The following is a 23,886-nucleotide window of genomic DNA, read 5'->3' on the forward strand; positions in this document are numbered from 1 at the left end:
CTGCATTGGTTTTCTACATCTCTGGTGTTGATGTATTCAGGATGTAATTATATCAATATATTGTAATTCTTTATTATAAGTATATATTTGTTATATGTATATACCAATAAATACAGACTCTAGTTTTGAGTCCAATATAATATTTTTGCTTCTTTACACTACAAACATGTAAATGTTATGCACGATGCTCTTAGGAATGCATTAAATTTGATTTATCTACTCATTAGGGGCTGTCATAATTCAATGAGTGGCTTTTTGCTTACTTCATGTGTCAGTATAGATAGTCCCTTGTAAAAGAAATATGCCCTTACCCTTGAAAAACAGGATAGATTAATGTATGTGACGATGTGATGATGGATTCAAATGTTGAGAATACACAAGAGACGGCCATTGGTGAAAGGAGACATCTTAATCAAAGTGTCTACATTTCACTTTGATCTGATGCAGACACATAAAACAGGAAAAATAAGTTACAGGCAAAAAGTACTTGGCTTTATGAACACGCACGAACACACACACACACACACAAAGCCAGAGAGTGAAGAGACAGGAAATGCCGGTATATTTCACAAGAAAACAAAAAGTACAGAATCTCACAGTTGAGAGTCAGCACAGATGTGATTCCTCAGCAATGCTATAGCAGAGCAGATATGCAAATAACAGTGTGGCAGAGCACATGCAGTAGACAATGTAGCGTGAGCTGAGTCCATGCTGTTCCCTGCCTGTGATTGCGGCCGATGTGACGGAGAGCGTTTTAAATCCATCTGGAATCTGGTTCAAATGACCTGATCTGAGGTGTTTTACTGGGGCTTTGGCTCGGCTCACCCCCTAGGTGGAGCTTGGACAGTTTTCTTCATTGCCACAATGTGACCTCTATACTTGAGGACTAGTATTCATTATGGCTTACAAACATAATCATTTTTTAAAAAAGCATCTCCCCAAACACATTTGAACTAAACATGAAAGTTAATCAGTCATGTTGCTGAATATGACCTTTGCTTTATTGTGCTCATATTTCCAATGAAAACATGTTGTCATTGAAAGACGTTGCGTTGCCACAGGTAAATGCCAACTGTTTTTTTAAAGGCAGGTTCTCTGCAAAAGAAAACAGCCAACGTACGATTATGATGATGGCGTAGTGGAATGTAGAATAGAATAGAGGTAGAACCTTTTTTTATTTTGGTCTCACAACAATAATGCATGGAATTGAATCATGTACTGCTCAAGACAATTAAACCACACACAAAAATTGACACAAAACATCTATGACGACAGAAGTATGTGACATCCATCAATGGAAACCAAAATCAAATCCAACCCATTGAGGGCTGGATTCAAAATCAAACAGGAAATCAAAGATGTGATGATTAAGTGTTCCTTTAGTGTTTCAGCAGTAGTTGTATTTTAGAGCAGGTAGAATAAAGCTTGTGCTTGTTCCCTGCTGTTTTGGTCTGAGGTATTAAAGGTCGTGGTGTTATCACTTCCATCACAGTTATCATCTTACGTGACATTGTCACATTTGCATTTGAACGCATCATGCTTTTGACCTTTAAATTGATGTGATCCAAAGTGCGGACGTAACAATCTGGTGAAATAAATAAAGCCATAGCTCAATAAGCCACTCTAATATGATGAATAATCAATAATATAAACCCCTCGCACACCTCTCAAAGTCACTGGGATCCATGTGTTGCTGTGCACCTGACACATGACATTTACACCATGCCGTTGTCTCAGGTGAAATGGAGATGAGAAAGATCCAAGTGTCTCTCATCAAGTGTCTGGTGCTCTGGCCCTGTGGACTCCTTGCCTCTAGTAATAATAATGATACTTATTATTATCATTATTATTAGTAGTATTTGTAGAGCACTACAGGTACAAGAAAACCCGAAACAAGAGAGAGAAAGAGCACTTTGAGCCTGGTGACCATTTGGCAGGAGCAGGAGGAAGATGATGATGAGGAGGATGATGAAGACTGCAGCTCATCTCTAAAATCCTCAATAAGCAGGAGTTAGCAGGGCAGATAAGCTCTGCTGAGCCTCTGCTCCTCTTTTTCTGCCCTGTCTGTTCTTTAAAAAGGGCAAAAAAAGAACAGACACGAGAAGTTATTTCAAATAAACCCTGTCGAGCTCCAAATGAAAGTTCAGCCAAACATTTCTTCACGCGGATTACCTTGAATGACCATTTCAGTCTAATGTATGTTCATTTTCATGATCAGAGAAAAGAGCAACTAACAGCAGCGCGATTCAGTGCATTCAACAAATTCTAAAAAAAACATTTTTCACTGTCAATATGACATTTCATTGTACGGCAACCACGGGCTAAGAATAGCTGGTAACCATGCGTTCAAGGTTTCAGGCAGCTTTATCTATCGAAGACATTTGATTAAATGGAAGTTATGCGGTGATGAATCTACAGTGCATTAGAAACATACTATAATGAACCCAGAAAGTTGTGTTTTAATGCACCTTACTGTACATACCAGAGGCAAAAGTGAGCCTGACATTAGTGAATGTACCAGCTGGTAGATATAATATAGCTGCTGTATTATGTATGAGCACACATTTACAATTTTCAAACAACAATAGCAATAAACATTGTTCGACTTAAGTCAAACACCTAGGCAGATATTCACTGTGCGATGATTTTGCAATAGGGGCGGCAGCGTTTTTTTGCCGACTCAAGCAGCTCTCCTGGGCTCTGGTAACTGCAGTGACGAAACCATCATCAACTCAGTCATCCAATTTGCAGTGAGGTGCATGAAATAGAGACTTCTATTATGGGGTCATACTATGCTGCAAGGACATTTAATAAGACGGCACTGCCTTCATACGTGTATTGATTATCGGTTCAAATGTTGAGATCGAGAGATATAGTTACTGTATATTCTCCTCTCTACCTTTCTGGACTCCAGCGTTCTGGACTCCAGCTGGTCCAGAATGCTGCCACTCGCCTTTCAACAGGAAAAAAGAATAGAGATCACGTCACACCTGTGTTGCGCTCCCTCCACTGGCTTCCTATTTGTTTTAGGATTGATTTTAAAATCGTATTGTTGGTTTTTAAAGCTCTTAATGGTTTGGCACCATCTTACCTCTCCGAACATCTTTATTTTCACGCCCCATCCCGAGCTCTGAGGTCTAATAACAGGAAGCTTTTAGATGTGCCTTTTCTGTTGCTGCCCCCAAACTTTGGAAAGGGTTACCCATGGAAATTAAATCTGCCTCCAACGTTGAACATATTAAATCACCATTTTAAATCTGTAAAGCACTTTGGTCAACCTTTAACCGTTCTCTACAAATAAAGTTGACTTGACTGAGCTTGACCATCGACAAGGACCATTCACTGTAAAACAGAGAGATGGTTGTGCATGACACTCTTTCCCCCTTTTCTGATACTCAGTTTGACCTTCAGCGATATTTAAAGTGCAGTTGAACTGGCGAGTGTGTATGGTGGTGAGTGTCTAACTATCATAGTCTTTATCCAAACACTGCAGACATCACCACTGCTTAATTAGCAAATGATTTTCTGAGATAGGACTGTTCTCTGTGGGAAGATTGTAGATATTGATTGGCCGCTGGATGAAACTGAGATGACCAACTGTTCTGACTCGACTGCAGGTCATCACATGTCAAAAAATGTCCAACACTTTTATTATCAAATTGTTCACTCACCCACCCAAGTGGAATGTCATGTTGTTAAGATTTACTGCGGGAGATTTTCTTTCTCTACTGTCTCACAAGGCCGAGGGCTGCCTGTGTCAAAGTTACTTTCATACATGGAACTTCAGAAGAAGTTTCACTGCTAAACTTTCAAGGCGTTTCTTTCTTTTCCTTTAATTTAAAAAAAGGGAGCAACAAATTGTCATCTGCTGCTAATTTGCTTCATGATGACATGAACATGAGCTTTGTCTTTTAGGACAAATCCCTGGTCTGAAGGATAGAGATTATAAGTCCCTCAGTACATCACACCCACTTTTGTTTTTTGTGCAAATGCAAAATAAAAAGCCGGCTAAAGACAATTGAAGGAATTAAAAGAAATTCACCTGAGGGTGTTCAAACACATTGCAGCAGTGTGAAGATCTGCAGAGAGAAATTGTGTTTTTCATGTTGGAGGCAAAGACTGCATTTGATTGGGTTATCTCCATCCCACAGGGCATGAAAACCTAGAAATCAATAGCAGTAAATTATAGACAATTCCAGTGAGTGACAGGGGCTGACTTCCAACAGGTGGATCAGAATGAATCATTTCATCAACGTTGGAGGTCCACATTACGGGATAATGTGCATCCTGCTTTTGTACTGCTGCCTGAAAACCAACTGTTATGACATGTCTTGCACGATGGGGGAGCACTGTGTGAACGCTTTATACAAATGAGGAGCTGAACACACAACGTGCATGACTGATGACAGCTTTAGTCACTCAATCCAGTTTATTTAACCTCGCAAAAGGACGACCAGAGACAGAAAAGGAATACAAATCGCATTATTTTAACTTCTTTAAAGCTCCTTTGTCTTCGCACCCGAGGCTGAAGTTATTGAGCAGTGTCTTCTCTCATTTTGGTGAATCTTGGAAGTGCTTACTTAGTGCAAGAGCTGGAGGTATACATGTAGTCCACAGAAATCAAACATTGCTGCCTCAGATCTGACAGCTTCTGGGCTCTTTGCTTTGTTGCTAAATAGTCTGACCGTCTAATCTGGACAGAGAGAAAAGGCTGATGACAAAAGAACATTACTCAACATGTTGTCTGGGCATTTATTTTGTCCAGCACTAGAAGAAGATACAAAGGCCACATTTACGTCAGATAGGATGGATGGTTTGATGACAAACACTCTTAGGTCTACACTTGCAAAAGTGTTGCACTAAATCTGTTACATGTATTTCGTTTTCTATTCCATTAGCCTGGATGAACTAGCATTTCCAGGGCAGTTCTGCATGATTACATGCCAAGTCAGATATATGGGGTTCCCTCTGATGTGGCATGTGTGAGATATTCTGAAGTTTGTTTTCCATAGTATGTGTCAAACCCAAACTACACCTTCTATAATTCAGTAGCATCCTCCTTTACGCCCTCCCTGCAAGTGTCTTATAAAATCCATATCCTCACTACACAGCACCTCCGTCTTTCTCTGAGACGGATCTAGCATAACCCTGATGACATTACTATCCCCAGGGTCTACCATACCTCCAGAACCACGGATTAAATGTATGATTGCAACCCTGCTGTTTATTTTATAGTAAATACTGATCATATTCATGATATATTTTGTTATTTAGGTGATACTTAAGGGTTAAAGCAGACTGAACATCAGCAGACTGTAGCGCAACGACAAAACCATCCCAGCTTTTATTTATATATATATATAAAAGCTATATATATAAAAATGTCTTATTAGACATAAGAAAGTGTTATTTTCAGAGACCCTACACAAAACTATTCATGGTGCCTTTTGATAATGTTCTACAGAAGCAGAAACAAGAGCACCCTTCACGCAGGTCCTATAAATCCCAAGCCATTTGGTGCAAACACTAAAACAATCCATTATTCTCTGCCCTTTTACACCCTGTTTCCTTGTAGACTTTCTGCTACCTACACACTTCTGTAATTTATTTATCACTGTTGAGGGTCACACACAGAGCTCTGCATAATGTTTGCTAAATCAGGCATGAAGGAGATCAACAAGGCCCGAGGATAGAAAAAAAATGTATGATTGTTAAGAATTGAGAAAAAACCCAGACATGCAGGATAAGAAGCTGTGGAATCGAAGTTTAAAGCAAGTCCACAAAAGCAGGGATGTTTTCTTTGCAAAGCTCTTATTATTGTGCAATTACGACTTCTGCAGCAGCATCAACCTGACCCTGTTCTTTAGCATCCCTCCCAAAAAAAATTAAAAAATGCTTTCCTGTCAGGTATATATATCTCCCTGTCATACTACACAGTAAAGGAAGTTCAGGCACACCTACAATAACCATAAACCGTCTATTTACAATTTACACATATTTATATAAAGAATATTAAGCACTAATATTTATTCTATCATAGAGGTCAAAATAAATCTACAAAAAAGACTCAAAGGAACAAAGTAACTTGCCTAAAAACTCTCCCTACTTCCGCCTAATGAGGTAATTGGCAGCTGCTGGAGTCCCAGTGCTGCATTCTCATGTGTTCAAACTCCGACATAATAAAGTTCCTCGGTAACAAATAATGTGTCTTTTTTCTCCCCCACCTCAGTGCTCTGCAGCTCCCTCACAGGTGCAGAGGTTTGTATTCACACTCGTGTGTTAAAACAACTTTAAAAACAAAAAGGCATTCATGCCAGTTTTGTTTCGACATGTTTCCAGTTGTGAGGCCTGAGTTACGGTGACAACAAATTCATTTTTAGAGACAAATTACAGGGAGTTTCTCAAAATATCTGGAAACAAAAGTGTTTCAACAAGGTTTTCATTAATAGGATGAAAAATAGAGATATGTGTTTTTGTGACTGCTCTAAAATATAAATCAACAATAAAGTTCTGCATATTGAGCCCACTGTAATCAGAGATAAGTCAAATCATAACCTCACTGACAGTCATAAGGGGAAAAGTTAGGACTTGATTTCTCTTGCTGCTGGTATAAGAACATGCTGTATACTTAACCGCCAAGTGTTCAAAATAACTTTTAAATACAATTAACAAAAGCAGGACGTCAATGGACATCTCATACAATCCAACAATATAAATCAAATAAGTGAGGGAACAACCAACTTCACCTTCAGCTTTATTCATTTATCCTATTAAAGCAACCCACACTTTTTTATAAAAATGACAATGAACTCTTAAACTCTCCTCTTTTTTCATTAAAGTTGCAGAGCTACTGTATATAAAAAAAATTAAGTTATTACTTTTCTGTGGAGGCTGCAGCTGCCTGAAATGCACAAATGCTCACCGACAGTCCTGGATAACTCATTCATCTTCAGCAGCTTTGTGATTTGTTGAGGACCTATAGGAAACTAAAAAACTGCAGAGAGTTACAGTACAGAGAGAAAGTACAGCGCACACAATTTCAGGTCTGTTATTCACAGCTTACGGCAGCAAAACATGGTGGAATGAGGAAGGACGTGGGTTTAAATGGCTCGTCGGTGCTGATGCTGTGTCTGGGGTGCACTTCAATGAATAGACAAGCTGGGTGGATTCACACTCAGCTGTGAAAGAGCGCCGTTTCTATGACAGATTCATCACGGCACGCTCGGGTGGCACATGGAAAACGAAACCTCCAGGAAACACATTATTTTAACCAAAGGTCTGAAGGACTGAGGCATCACATAAAAGCTGACGCAAATCCTCGGGAGGAGGGGTGACGCCGAGGGCAACGGTCCATTATATCCACATACACTCAGACACACAACTCAATGACACTATTTGCCTCTCTGGCTCCCACTAACCAATGATTACAACCACAGGAACATAGTCTGCCAGGTGCACATTTGGTGCATTTTGTTTGGATTATGGAAAGAAAATAAGACCTGGAAATAGTTTTACTTGACTACTTATTATGTATGGTTACTATGTGGGGGAGGACCGGAACAAGAATGCAGTGAATGTTTCTTTGTCATCTTTCAAGGATATTTTTAATGCATATTTTTTTTAGAAAGTCCATATTACAATCCATGGTCAAGTGGAAGGAAATTGAGCTTGTAACGAGAGGCACTTTCAACTCTGGCATTCATTTTTTAAACCCCATCTACTGTGTTGAAATTGTCCGTTTTATTTTCTCTTAACTTTCTAATTTGTCTGTTTTATTTTTTCTCGACTTTCGTGTGTTTGATTTATCTACTTATTTAAGATGTAAAGTGACCTTGTGTTTGAAAGGCGCTTACAAACAAAATGTGTTAATATTGTTATTATTATAATAATACTATCATTATTTAGAACAACATTTCTAACAAGCTTTTATTTAAAGATTGAGCTGACTTTTTCTTTAATTTTCTCAAAATTTCCCCAGTAAAATTGCATCACATGAATCATATTTTGAAATAATGATATGTGTAATTTCCCCCTGTAAAATATTACATTTAAATGTAACTAAAAATTTGACCAAAAAAAATACTTTCAATGGATTCTTACCCACAAATGATGTTGTAAGACAGTGAGACCACACCCTGTAGACACTAGACGAAACGTCATCACTCTGTATATTCTGCTCTTTGATTGAATTAATCAACTAGGTTCAAACCTCATCAGTGGGGACAGTCCCACCACTCTGAAGTGTAAACATTGTCTTGTTTGAAGTGTGTCTCAGTGCAGGAAGTAGACAAGTCAAGGTGGCTCAATTGTCATGTGAAAAGACCCCATGGTGAGTAAAAGGTCCCCAGAAGGAAATAGCCTTCCTGAGTAAATCACAATGGATATGTAAATGTAAAGTGTCTGTATTCTGGTGGGATATCTTGGATATAAGGGACAGAGCTCCCATTCACCGTGGAGTTGGACTGCTTAACAGAAGCTCCCACACATCAACTGTGTGTCATACAACTTCCTGGCTGTATTTTTCTATCACTGGACATTTCAATAAACTGGTATGTTAACCCTTCATTTCTAATATTGCCTTGTTGAGACTTTTGTTCTAAATAGTTAAGAATCTGTTATTGAAGATTTATTTAGTCTAGTTATATGGTGAGATTTAACACTCATACCCTCCACCTCTGAGTTGAATAGAAAAGATTGAGTAACATGTCCTGTAAACTGTTGTGTTACATTTCTGACCTCTGAATACTTCCACCCAGGTGTCTCGGCTATTCTTCCATGTTCAACAAGGGCTCTACCCTTCACCTCTGAGTTGAATAGAAAAGATTGAGTATTATGTCCTGTAAACTGTTGTGTTACATTTCTGACCTCTGAATACTTCAACCTAGGCATTAGGGCTAATCTTCTATGTGGAAAAAGGTCACTGAGTGGTTTTGATAATATAAACCATCCCTGAACTAGACCAGTGTCAGATTTCTTGACAATAGGATTGAATTCTTAAAGGGTTTACATTTTAAATGATTGGTTAACTTTAATTCCCACAATATTTAAAAGTAAAGTTAATTGTTGTTTAAATGGAGTCAGATTGAATAAATATTTACTATACTTTACTTTACTTTGGAAAACCTCGTGCTAACGCCGGAAAGACAGAATACTTCTTGGGGAGAGATTGTTACTTGGTAGTAGATATTTCCTCCCCTACAATGTCCTAAGAAAAGATTATTATAGGCTTTAAGAATATCTATACTTTGTTTTTCAATTGATATCTATAACAGTCTCATATTGAACTAATTTATCCAGGAAAGAACTCTGCATTTTGAGAAAGCGTTCATGATTTTGCCACGAGATACAGGGAATGATGGGAATAACACTTGCGCATGTTGTCAGAGTTACTGACATTCAAAGTCTTTTCAGCTGTTTATAGGAGTTATTTTCCTTTGGAGAGAGCCAACGTGTTCTGTTATATAATATAATGAATAGGTTTGTCTTTACACTGATGTGATGCATAGCAGCGACTCCTGAATTACTACTCTAATGTGGACCTTTGTCTATAAACTTTGTCACTTAACTGCCTCCAGCAAGACGTCAATAAAATATAACTATGGTTTGATGTAAGCTGTTGGCATAGACCTATGGGCTCATTTTATATAGGAGGTCATTAAATATAAAAAATAATATAAAATTATCACTTCAACTCACCCAAGGAGCATATAATATGTAATAATTGTTTTTTTAGGCATCTTCGCTTGCATGTTGAAGTTTGCATACACAGCAGGTGTGACCACTCTAAACTCTCATTTTGACTGAAGGATAAAGTGTTTATGTAACAGTGATGTCACCGAGGCTCCTGTCGACACCTTTCAGTTGGCGCAGCAAATAATTGACTCATGTGGCTGATGCTACAGAGTTTAAGTGCTTCTGTGTGACCTATGCATCACTCACCAGCCCACGCGTTGTTGACAACACAAACACATGACAGAAGATCCTGCACTGAATGATAACTCTGCGCTTGGTTTTGTGTCAAAGCTGTTTTTCCTCTTTCACTTTGTACAACATATTCAGTACAGTATCTATTCACGCTGCGCAAAGTAGACACAAGGTCAAGCCTTTGAAAATCTACAGCATCATAGTTCCAGCAGAAAGAACACGATGAGCCACTGAAGGGGGTTGCAACATCTTAATGGTAAAACTGCAGCTTACGTTTGTGGTGCAAATATCACTCGCACATACCCTTTTTCTACAATGACAATAACTTTGTTCTGGCCCTGGTTGTATAAAACAACGGCAATAGTAACGCCTCTGCTGCTCTAAGCCAGAGAGATAACCTCCACAATCCAGTGATAGTCAGCAGTCTAATTATCTTTGCATTCCATGGCTTCACTAGCCACCAGGGAGCCAGAGGCGTCAAGAATAGACCCTGCCAGTCTAGGCTTGATTAAGTCTACTGGTTGAAGTGAATGCAATAGTTTTTTTTTTATAGCAGGAGTGTGTTAGCACATCCATTACATCCGTACTTTGTGGTGCATTATAAAAAAGACAGCGGTAGGCCGTGTGTTTTTGCGCTGTAGAAAAAAGGTTCAGGTTCTGCCCTTATTTGATCCCCTGCAACCATCAGCCTCCACCCTGCAGTGAAGGTTTCCGTCTTCAGGTGGCTCACAACATGAGGGGCCCTGACAGAGGAAATGAAAAACTGCACCTCTGAAACAGAGAGCAAGACAGCTTTAACAGAGGGAAGTGAACAAATCTCTCGCTGTGTTTTTATGTTGAAAACTATTATCAGTAAATCTGTCCTGATCACAATATGCTGACCCACCAGAATCCAGCTGATCGAGCCAGAGCCTTAGCGTAAAAAGGGATAGTTCAGGATTGTCAACGTGTGTTCATATGAGACTGGTGGTCTCATGGTAGCCCCCTGTTGGCCCTCTGCACCTAAAACCAATCCATCCATCTATCTTCTATCCTCCACTGGGCCAATCTCAGCTGACATAGGGGGAAAGGCAAATATACTGACAACCTTCTACTCTCACATTCCCGGTCAATTTAGAGTGTCCAATTTACCTAATCCCCATATTGCATGTTTTTGAACTGTGGGAGGAAACCAGAGACACTTAAGCTACACACATGGGGAGAACATGCAAACATGCAAACTCCATGCAGAAAGGCCCTTGTTCTGACTGGGTCTTGCTGCAAAGGCAGTGAGCAGATTACAAACTTCAGTTTCCGGTGAGAAAAGGCTGAAATACAGTACAGTGGTGATCATATTCTTAAGAATATGTGAAGAATTGATAGTGAGCCGCTCGCAGCTGTGTTTCCAAAGAGTGTGTGTGTGTGTGTGCCTGTTTTATGCTGATTTTTGCAGCAGCAAAAGACAAACAGTCGCACTCTACTGAAAACATGTTCGTGTGGTCAGCCTGTGGTCTTCCTTTTCACCCCCGTGTCACCGGTTTGAGACAAGCTGGAAACAAAAGAAGTCAGAAGAAAAAGAAAAGGAAAACACCATGGAGCTCTAGTCTATTATTTTCTATCTTTTGTTTTTCGGTCCCTTGTTCAAACTCATAAAGATGAAATAAAGGTAAAGTAATAGTTAAGATTGGCCAGAGACTTTCAGGAGTGACAGCTCTGCTCTGCATCTTAGCGGAAATGATGACATAAGCAGACAAATAAGAACATTTGTGCACGTTCACCCACATGTTGGATACCTGTGTCATTTGAACAAACATATACAATTATAAACACGTGGTATATGCTTGTGTTTGACTGAGTGGATTGATTGGTAGAAAAATGTGAAAAACAATAGCATTTGTTGAAATGACTATAGATTTAAATCCCTTGAATGCATTTTTAGGCTTTTAGAATATTTGGCCTTGTAAGCTCCTTCACAACAGGATGTTTACTTACATTACTGTAAAGCAGCCCTCTTTAAGCTGAGTGCTCATGGGTTGTGTTTCTGTTTTTACGGCTATAGCGTTTTGAATTGATAGATGAACAACTGCTTCGATTCCAAATGTGCACTTGCAATGTCCTCCTATAATGCTGTCGCTTTCACAGAAGCATTATTATGGACAGCCCTTGAGAGCGAGGCAAGGTCTCGGTTTTAAATGCAGGAGTTTCTTGAAGATAAAACCGTTTAAAGTGATCTATACCATTCAATTTTTGTCATGCACAGTTCAGAAAAGCCAAACTGAGCGGAAGTAGCAAACGGAAGCCTCCCGAGCCTGTGAATCATCATGGATAACTTATGTGTAGAGGTCACGCCACAGATGCACGGAGAAACAATGATTCAAAGGGTGACAACATTTCATCAGGGGGACATTACATTAAAGGGGACATGATATTTCATTGAGCTGATTTTCCCCCGAAGAAGCTTCAAAGTCAGAATACTGCCTGTGTTTGGAGTTATTGACGAAGAGCAACATTAGAGGGATGTATTATAATAAATATCTGCTGCCATTAAATGAAGCTGTCAGCACCCGGCATGAATGACCCTGACACACCTCACTGACTGGTTATTTCTCAATTGCAGCGCTGGGTCAGAAGATGTCAGAGCCTTGATTTCAACACAACTGTTCCATCGAATGAGACAAAGCTACAGTATGTCTCACACGCAGGAGAAAAGCATAGTGACTCTACAACAACTGGGTGTGACTCAGTCTCTAAACAACACAAAAGAGACGCGTCAGTGTATGAAGTCCATCTTGACGCCTGCTGCATTCCATCGATATCTTCGCCGAACAGCGCTCGGTGCCGCAGGGTATATACGGTGTAATCCTCCAACAAAGTCAAATCATCTGCTTCATAATGGAGCTGCCAGAACATGTCAACACAGTGGCCCAATTTTTATCTCAGTATTGCCTGTGGATCATTAGCTGCAATCACTCTGCCAAAGTTGGAGAGCAGTTTGAATGGCTGCAGAAAAAACTTTTTGCATTTTCATCTTTACCTGAAAACTCCTCTCAGACGTTTCGTACTGAGGGGAGGAAAAAAAAAAAAGAAATCAAGTTTTGTTTCTCACTTTTCTGAGTATGCCATTCCGTATTTGAAGGCACAGTGAGGTGCAAACAATAATATGTCACACATGCTGGTTGTTAATGTTGTTTTGCCAGAGGGTTTGGTCGACGCATTAGCGATACAATCAATATCTGTTAAGTTGCTCATGATGACAGCTCACAGAATGATCACGGATGCAGTTTCCCATGGCTCTGTGCTGCTTGTGCTATAACCGCAAGTCATTGTTTTGGTCTGGAGAGATAATGAATTCATTCACTTCCACTAGTCTCATCACCCAAGTCGTCTGCAAATGTTTTCAATACAGAAAAAAGCTCAGATAATAAAACCGCACATTTCCTCCTCAGCTTGAAATTCCAACAAGACAAAGTTAACAAGCTCGAAGAAGTGATTTATATTGTTCAGGTTTACAGAAACACAATTTGTAATCAATGTAACCGCTGTCAGTGATGTAATTGGCCAAACAAATGAATTCAGGTTTATTCACCTTTAACTGTCAGCATCGTATTGAACTGTTTTTTTACCACAACTTGGCCACAGTGCTGTCCAACTCTTAGAGTAACATGAGCAACAGATGAAAGTGACTCTGTTTTCAGGTTTTGTTGTTGAAACATTTCCACAGAGTGCAGGGAGATGATGATGTATCAAAAGACAGATTTGAATCAACAAGATATTCAAAACTACATGAGAATGTCGTATATACTGCAGTGTAATAGTTGTTGCATGTGAGGTATTTATGGAAAAATGCAAATTGCAAATATATAATAGCCACTGTTGGACAGAAGCTGACTTGAACTTTTAGCCACATGGCTAAAGGCTACAGTCAATATAAGGATGTTATTTTTGTTTCCTAGTCCCCTAAACATTGCAAAAGCAGTTCATTGATAAGATGCACCATTAAACTAAAATGGAAGGCAGTGGGGGATTTAGTAAAGAGAATTAAGAGATTGTTGATGTTGACAGACAATATTTATATATATTATATATTATATATGTATTCTTAACAAATTGTTGGATTCGGATTGTATTTTCTATATTACTATTACTACAATTAATCCGTCAATTACTTTCTACAGGAGAGGAATCGATTAGACACAACTAAACTGTGTTCTGCATTTATTATGCTCCATGAGGAACATATTTTGGATACAAAATGATATTGTAATCTACAGATGTTTTAACCGCTTCGAGTGGTGACATGCAACAACACAAAAAATAAATAAAATCCAGAAAATAATCCATTATTAGATTTCAAGATGAAAATACACCCGATCTTCTTCATTAAAACACACCAGAAGAAATGTTATGACATTCAGTCTCAAGTCTGTGGATTTGCAGACAGCTCACCATGTTTCATGCCGCCACCAAGTCGTCCACTTCATTGTGAACCACGTCACTCTGCAGGCAGGATGACACGAGCAGGAACAATTTAAATATTTGATTCTAAAAAAAACTATACTGTGTGTTGTAGAAGATAAAGATACTGGAATATGTTAGTCTATATAAAAAACATAAAGTGTCTTTGAAGTTAATTAGGCCCTTCAGTGATCGTGACAGCCATGGTTGTGTGTGTATATTTATGTGTGTGTACACACACCTTCAGGTTGTCAAGACGTCTGCAAGACACAAACTAGTGCGAGACACGGAAGTAAGACGGTTGGGTTTAGTACGCACTTTCAGCGTGAATGTTTGATGTCACATGACAAGCCTCAGAGACATTGAACATTAATAATCCCAGAATTATCTACAAGTGCACGGCAATGTGGTCAACATTTGCCGAAGTGAAAATGGGAACAGCAAATATGTGTTCACCTCATTAGAGTGATGGAAGCAAATATTAGTAAACCCGTTCTCACTGTGGAGGTGAGATTACTTTTTTTTCTCCGTACAGAACAAGAGGAAATGATGTCAGATAGTATTCACCTCTCACCAAAAGCAATATGTCACCGTGTTTGGTGCAAGAATGAGGTGTTTTCGCCGTCCTTGTCAAGAACAAGGAAAATTACCAAGCCACTTTCTCACTGACAGCAGTTATTTCACATCATTACACGCATAACCTAATGCAGCCATTATCATCATAATTACAGTTTACACAAATTTACAAGCACTCATGCAGTATTGGAAAACCTTTCAGTCAACTATGAGATGAAAAGGTCCGTGAGGCAGTCTGAGGGGAGAGGAAAGCCAACAGTATCTAATGCAGGAGCTTCAGGAGGTTTTATACGTGCAGCTTCTCTATATACAGTAGCAAGAAGCCACACATAAATTAATATTTGAATGTCTGGTATAAGAGTAATACAGTACTTATAATAATGGACTTATATCACAGCTGTACAATTAAAAGGCAAACACAGTTTTTAAGGAAACTGTGTTTTTCTGGCCGGATTATGTTCAGAGGCAGAGGTTTATTAACATATTAACAGCAGTGGATCCACGACAGGGCAGTCGCACAAGAGCAAACAAATAGCTCACCACTGTGCAATCTTTCGGGATTAATTGAGACAAACACTTCTCGAACATTAATCAAGCAAAACTAATCATGGGACCTGCTGGTGTCAATGCACAAGATGCAGAGTAAACGGAAAAAGGGGGCGGGACTAGATAAGCTTTTGCTTCTCCCGCTTTCCCTTTCGGTTATGTGTATTGTGTGAACTACACTAAGATGATGTGTGATGATGATTGATCTAACTGACATGACCGAAATAAACGTATAAATAAATAAAAACGCACATGTGCTTCGTTATTTATTGGCCATTTTTTAAACTGCATATTTATTTGTCCTCTTTGTTGTTGGCATTCATAACCTGAACTGAACTTAATTATACGCGTAATATATGTTTATTTACAGATATTTAAAAACAAAATTTGTGTAAAAAATTCATATTCATACGGACACATTTCTCTGCAAGTGCAATGGAGTATTTTTCAGAGTCAAACCATAAAAAAGTGGCTGCTGTTGTTGTTCACTCAGTTAATTCTAATTTCCTGCCACAGGGGTAAAAATCTTCATTCATTCATTCATTCATTCAATTTCATCACATTTCAAACAACGCCGTTCAACTTGCATTGAAAAGATCGAGTGCATTTCTGTACTAGACCTTAAGGAACAAAGATCTAGTTCAGAATCTTTGCAATGAATATTGCAACGTTGCTGTGAATATCACTTAAAGCAACATAAATGGGCTTTTTTTAATCCAGAGAGGGAAACTCAAACAATGGCTTTACAGTTGTGCACTTGTTTCAGAATAGATGATTAGCTGTCACACGCTGCCAGTCGTCACCCTAAAAAGTCAGTCTGACAGTGATAAGTGACTTTGCCCCCGTCACTCCTAAGGCATTTATCTGGTGTTGAAATGTAGGGATTGGACGGAAGATTAAAAGATCTACCTTCAGGATTTGATTGAGGGGAGAATGTAAACAGAGATAAGATGTGCTTGTACCTCACTGGAGAACTTAAACATATTGGTAATAATTGTAAACCACTGGGTAAACACTTCAGCCTGAGATTAACACACCAGATTTTCAGTCTATACAATCTGTCCAAATTATATTGTGTCTTCAGCAAAACTGATGATCTAGAACTTTAAACAACATTGAAGTATATGAACTAAGAAGAACACATTAACACAGCTAATGTCTAATACTTAAATGTATTGAAGATTGACATTAATAAGTAACTATGAGACAAGAGGGTCTCTTGGACACATGACAAGTCAGACCATACGTTGTACAATAGGCATCCTGTATAGGACAAGAAGCTTGAGGGTCTGTCTTGGATATGGTTAGTTAGGAAATATAGATGTCTCTTGTTTGACTAAATGGTGATATTGTCCAATTTAAAGATCATGGGACAGTATGGAATATCTGGACCCAACTTGTTTTCCAAGTTGTTGTATTATAGAAAAAGGAGAAAGGCGGGGGTCGAAACATGTGATGCCTGCAAATAGGAGTGTTAGAGAATCTATATAGTGTTGGTTTTTGCTTTTCTGAGGCAGAATTGTTCGGAGATTCGGCAGGAGCACATTCTCCCAAGCTGCTGTGGCGGCTTGGTTCTGACGCCTGACTTGTAACTAAATAAAATCCCTTTGTTCAGTACAAGTCCTGTGTCAGTGAGGTCTTTTCCTGCATCATCAACTCATCACCTATCGTTCAGAAGAAGAAGGAAGCCTGACAAAAACGACATTTTGGCGTCACGAACGGGGGGGTATTTTTGTTCCTGGTCAGCGGCGCCAGCGGCCTCTTTCGGTGGACCCACTCTCGCTCCCAGCCGGCATTTGAGAGGTGAGTGTTTTTCTCACATTGGGAGCCAGTGAGGGTTTGTTGATTTGGCTGTTGGTTTGCGGTTGTCCTGTGGGCACACTGTAAAGAATCATTTGTGTGGGGGAAAGGCTGCGATGTGTTGATGGTGCAGAGGCCTCATCTAAATTTGTTTTTATTTATGGATATAAATAAAAAGGGGGGGAGTAAGGTCCCCTCTAAGAAGTGTTAACATAATAAAGGCCTAAACATGACATGTTAAGAGAATTCAGAATAATGGATTAAACATGACATGATAAGAGAATTAAGAATTTACAAGATGTAAAGAAAGGACTTAGAAATCATAAATATAAAATTAGGCTAGTAGTTAGGGACAAGTGATCAAACGATTAACAAAAACAGTGTTGAATATGCGGTGCCAGATTTCGAAAGAAACTGTAAGTCATGGTATTCATCTACTATGTGAAAGTTTGAGCTAATGAGTAACAAAACAGTAAGTTGAGTATGCGGTGCCAGATTTCCAAAAGAAACTGTAAGTCATGGTACTCATCTACTTTGTGAAAATTGAGCGCAAATTCGGTAGGGACAATCTAAACGGTAGGGAACACTAAACGGTAGGGAAAAGGAAAAAACCTGTGCACAGGTGTATTTAGAGGACAAAAAGAAAAGCCCATGCATGGGTTTATTTAACTAAAGAAGTGAAACTGCAGATAATGATAAATAGCGTGGTCCGTATGATGTGTAGTATAGTGAGTAACGTGGGAGCCAGGCTAAATGGCCATGTGTGGGAATAACAGTACCTGCATGTGTGAATTAGATGGCAGCGTGAAAATTAATTTTGTGAAACGGCTAGATAATCGATAAAAGGCTGGTTAGGTTAGAAAATTCGGTAGGGATAGTCTTAGTTATCGGATCCGACCAGCAGACAAATTCGGTAGGGACAAAGATGAATAAATGTTAGTTAATCCACCAGGTCAGGCAACGAAATTCGGTAGGCAAAGGCGGACACGCTGTAGCAATCATTAAAGCCAGGACAGGTAACGAAATTCGGTAGGGAAACCGGTATATAAATAGATCGATCGTAGAGGACTGCACACAGAGGAAGAGAAGAAGAGAAAAAGCTTTACAAAGATAAAAGAGAAAGTGTTAAAATTAAGATTAAAATCGAAATTTAAAAATTGAGATTGGGTAAAAATTAAAATTTGGACTAAGTGTTGTCTTGTGTTAGTTTGTGTTGCTCTGTGATGCTTTACTTTGTGTGCCATGGCTTTGTGTTGTTTTATGTGTGTGTGGACATAAACTCGTCTTCGGAGTTTGTGTGAAGAGGAAAAGCTATTTTTGACATATGGTCATTGAAGCCAGAAGGGCTGCAGGGGAGAGATGTCTTCAATCTCATGAGCGATTACTGAAATTTATTAGGGATTTGATTGTTATATTGGATCCATTGGTAAATAAAATTAGTTTTAAAGTATGGTCTGGCTAGCAGACATTGTAGGTAGAATATTGGAGAAAATAAAAATAAAATGAGGAAAAATCCAGATTAATCCAGATTGAATTTGGGGGAATAAGAATAAAAATAATAATAATAATAACAACATTGATGAGAACAAAAGAAAGTTGAATAAAATAGAGTCAAAGGAGATAATTTAGTTTAGTCTCAAAGAAGAAACGTAGAGGAAAGAAGAAAGAATGCATTCGTGATAAAAAGATAAACCATGTTTGGAGCATTATCTCATTTAATGTCTGATCGTAGAGGGTAAAATTAATGTAGAGAAAAAGGGTTTGGTAGTTTGCATGAAATTGCATGAGACAAATTAGGTGTGGATGACCCTTGAAGAGTTGGAGAGACTTATATAAATAAAGGAAAATAAGTTAGTAAGTAAGTCAGAGCTTGTATTTTAGCTTAATTTATTATACCGTGTGTTAGGTTATAGCTAATGATATAATAGGATTAAGAAATAGTGAACAACGGGTTCTAAGAGTTGATTCATTGTGGTAAAAGAGCACAGTTGCTCTGCTGGGGAGAGCTGAATCCTTTACAGGCTAGATTCACACACACACACACGCATTGTCAAATTAGTCAGGAAAATTTAAGAAATAAGCGGGAACAAAAGAATAGGTTGAAGGTTTGATTAGTATGTTTTGAAATAAAATAAAAATTCGATAGATAAATAAATGACTACAGGAAAGCAACAGTACTAATAGATGAACGCATTTATTAAAGTAAATAATGGTAACTGGGTGTTTTGTAACCAAAATTACCTATCAACACACAAATTATTAATAATTATTAAATTAGTCTAAATAGAAAGGTTCTGATCAAGAGGAGGAGGAGGAGCCTGCTTTTCTGAAAAAGCCAAGCCGAGAGATTTTATTCTTTGAAAAGAGCAGGATTTCCTGTGACTATGGAGATGATGTTGTACTGGTGGGGCAGAGTTAGTTGTGAAATCTTAATTTGTTTCTGTGTCTTGCTGTGTAATAATGCATGAGATAGTCAATGCGTTTATGTGAATTGTTGATGACGAAGTGTCCCTGATCAAGACACTAAGTCTTTGGCAACACCAAAAAAGAAAAAAAAAAGGTTAGTTTGTTCTAAGTGGTTGTATGTTTTATTGGAGTGTGAATGTGAAAGAATGAATGGGCTATTGTTTGTTTGAGCTATTCAAGAAGTGCTTTTAACAGCCCCAGCTGATAAATTATACGAAGCGCTTTTTGGATTCTGTTATCGTCTGTGAGACGTTGGGTGCATGTATGTGAATGGTTTGTTGCATGGGCAGTGGGGTCTGCTCTGGAGCACACCTTCCTGGAGCAAACAGTTAAATAAATACATGGGAAATCATGTATTTAAGATGAATATGTTTCATTAGAAATGTTTTTTATCTCATAATAGGAGAAGAGGAGTGTGCTGTGTGGATGTGGTTGATGTGATGAGAACATTACTGAAGTGGTCATTAACTAACACATAAATCTGTAACATGTATATTCTAGTCACTATAGGGCTGAAATAATCTGGGTGATAAATAATCATTTGTGTCTTCATAGACTTCTTTAAAAGTGTATTTGACTGTATGAAGCAACATTTTGACACATGAATTAGGTTCAGGAGATATCAGAGGTCATAAGGAGAGACATAGGACGCTGTGTTCTCTTCAGGGATCCCATGGCAGAGAAGAAATGGGGGACGCTCTGTCTCTTCTCGGGCCTTAAGTAAACATAAGCACTGCCCAAATTGAATATCTCCTGAAAACATACAAACATACATACATTTAATATAGGTATAGAGAACTGACTACCCTGACTACACTAACGGACCGGACTGACTGAAAAGAAAAAAGGAAGAGAAAAACTGTGTAAACATAAGAGTCTATTCTGTGTGTGTGTCTCTGGGTGTAATGTGAAGAGTGTTTTGAAGAGTATGTGTTTGTGCTAAAAGTTGTCCAGAATGTGTTGCCAATCAAACTCATCTATGTTACAACTGAACCTTGCCATCTGAATTTTAATGTTTGAATGAAAAAGTACAAAGTCAAATGTGCTAATCTGGAAATGGTGTTCTGCTTCAAGGTGTTTATGATGGTGTTGACATTTATTAATTTTATTGGTAAAGTTAAGATACATAAAATGGTAATTTACAACTGATTGGAATAAAATAGAAAGATAAATTAATAGTGTCTCACTGTTAAGTGACTCAAGTTTAAGTGATGAAAAGTGGTGCAAATAGCAACTGGAAAATGAATGTAAAGTCACAATTTCTGTGATTTTGGGCGTGGCCTGGAGCAGTGTTCTCCTCGCTGTCTGAGATAGAAATGAGACTGGAGAAGTCCGTGTGAAGTAGGTGGGGCTATCTATGTAACCCTATCATCTTTTTCTCTGACATGCAGTCACCTCCCCCGGTTCCTCTGAGTAGGAGGAAACAGGATTAAAGCCACTGTATGTAAACTGCACACATACAATTCAAAAGTGGATAGTTACTAATAAGATTTGGCTAAAGAAATTTGAAATTTGGTAGATGAATTCAGATATTTAGGCTGTTTCTGAAATTGATTGTATTTTGCTGTAGCAGTAAAATTGAAAAATATAATGAATACAAGTTCAAAGTAACAAATCTCAAGATTTATATAAAAATATTGGAAAAAATTAACAATGTATATGACATCAGACATTGGTGTGGGGAGTAAGCATCCTGACCTTATGAAAGGCATTCAGATAAAGGATTAGAATGCCTGGTCATAAAGAGGAATGTTTGATTTAAATGTGTATGGGAACATGACAGTCCGAATTAGAGATCAGCAAACATAGGCCAAAAGTAGAAAACAACAAAAGAAAAGATGACTAGAATTAGTAATAATAGGTTTCTTCAAGACAGAGGGCCAACAATACAGAAATGATATGAGAATAGTGATGGATGTAAAAAATTAAATAAAAATAAATGACTAAATAAAAACAAAACGGAGAAAATCAGAAGAGCTTGTTGAAGACTGCAGGGCTGTATCAATCACTTATAGGGTTCATCGATATTAATGGAGATTTAGATTTAAAGACAGAGCTTAAATCACCTTAACTTGTTGATTGTCCTACATGCTATTCTGAAATAACAGATTGCTTCAACTCTAGAAGTGACAGGTCACAATGTTTGATTCCAAATCTTTGCAGTGATGCTAAAAGGCCAAACACAGAAATGCTAAATTGCTATACAGCACGGGATGACATTTTACAGAGAAAGGCTAGGTAGATAGATACATTGGGAAACTGTAGGCCAACAAACAGGGAAAGCTGCAGCAAGAAATTACATTCAAAGCCAGGATATGATCTAAAATATAGACCCAACGTGCACCCACCATATAGACTTTCTTGGGGTCAATATCCTATTTTGATTAAAGGCACTGAGGGTCGTAATGTATAACACACTTGACCTTGGGAGGCTGACGTCCAGACTGCCAGACATTCATGAAGGGGCTAGTGAGTGAATGAGAACTTATGAGGAGAAAATAGTGAAAGAAAAGCTTGGCACTTTGAGACTCCAGGTCTTGGAACAGCAGCAGTGGAGAATCTACTGCATTCCAAATTCCGAAATGGATGGTGAATCCCAAAGCAGATGGGACTAAATTCGACGCTTATCAACAGATGATGTGGAGAGCATTACTGTGTGAATCTCCCACTACAACAGACCAAGAGGCGTTGAAAAGTGAACATATCCTTGAGATGGGAATTGAGACCATGACAAGAAAGCTGGCACAGATACAGCTTTTGGTGTTGAAAAGACCATGACAAGAAGACACAAGTTCCAGTGATGGACAGTGACGTTGACGAGGTCACTTACAGTAATGAACAATGACTTAAATGATGTTGCCACACCAGATGTGTGCTGTGGATGTGGTGAAACTGGACACATTGTGAGACAATGCACAAGTTCACAAGCTGACCCTGATTGTGTGGAACGTGGTTGTGGAGCTCAGCCTGGTCGAGGTGAAGGTGTGAATTCAGTAAATTTAAAGGGAGAATATTTTTACAAGGGGGGAACTTTTGAAAAAGTGACGACCAAAATGCCAAATTTGGCTTCTGCCTAAAGTTCCATTAATCAATTGGGAAGAAATGTGTTGTAAACAAGCTTATGTCTATTATTAGACTATTACACAATCAAATGTGAACATTTATTGATTAAGGAAAGTGGTGAGTTAGCAATGAAGACTATAAATCAATGATAAAAGATTATTTGATCTCAAAAGAGCAATTGTTTGAAGTGTTAACTCCCATTGCAATATGTATGTTGTTTCCCTGCACGACACTATGTTTAAAGTAACATGATGTAACGAGATGTTAGCGGATTGAAATTAAGTTCAATGTGACTTGTCATTGATAAATCTAGTTTAGGACTCGCACAGTTAAAGTCTGTGCGTGGGGGGAATAATGGAAATACATTTTTGGAACAGTTTTGGAAAAATAAATTAAATATTAGTTATAAGAATGAACTTGCATTTGAGATAATGAAACAAAATTATATACATTTGTAATAGAAATTTGTGCATGGAAAATAATACATTTGTAAGCTTTGTATGAAAAGTAGTATCATTCCTAGATGGATTTAATTATGAACCCTGTAGGCATTAGAAACAATAAAACAATACATAGTGATAGTGCTGAACCGTTTTGGTCATTGGATTATAGTACCATCTGACAACCTTGGAGCAGAAAAAGCTGATGAAAAATGTTGTTGATTTGAATTGAATATTGGATTTTAACTGAATGTTATTCAAACTAAATTTAATCTCCGAGTTGGGGATTAGGTAGATTGGATGCTCTAAATTGACTATAGGTGTGAGTATGAGAGTGAGTGGTTGTTTGTCTATATGTGACACTGCGATGGACTGACTGTCCATTGTGTACCTATCGCCCTATGTCAGCTCAGATTAGGACAGCACCTCTGCGATCCTCACATGGAGGATGGAGCAGTGAAAATGGATGGTTGTTTCTGAGTCAGTATTTGTGTTGACATGTATTAAATATCCTGAAGGTAACTAAGAAACCAACAACATGTGAAAGTATCTATCATATCATATTCAAAGTCAAGGTTTGGTTAAAGAGAATTGATGCAATGTTGACAACTAAGTTAAATGAAATGTGTACTAACCC

The sequence above is a fragment of the Solea solea genome, chromosome 15 (assembly GCF_958295425.1).
Source record: "Solea solea chromosome 15, fSolSol10.1, whole genome shotgun sequence".
NCBI classification, from domain to species: Eukaryota; Metazoa; Chordata; class Actinopteri; order Pleuronectiformes; family Soleidae; genus Solea; species Solea solea.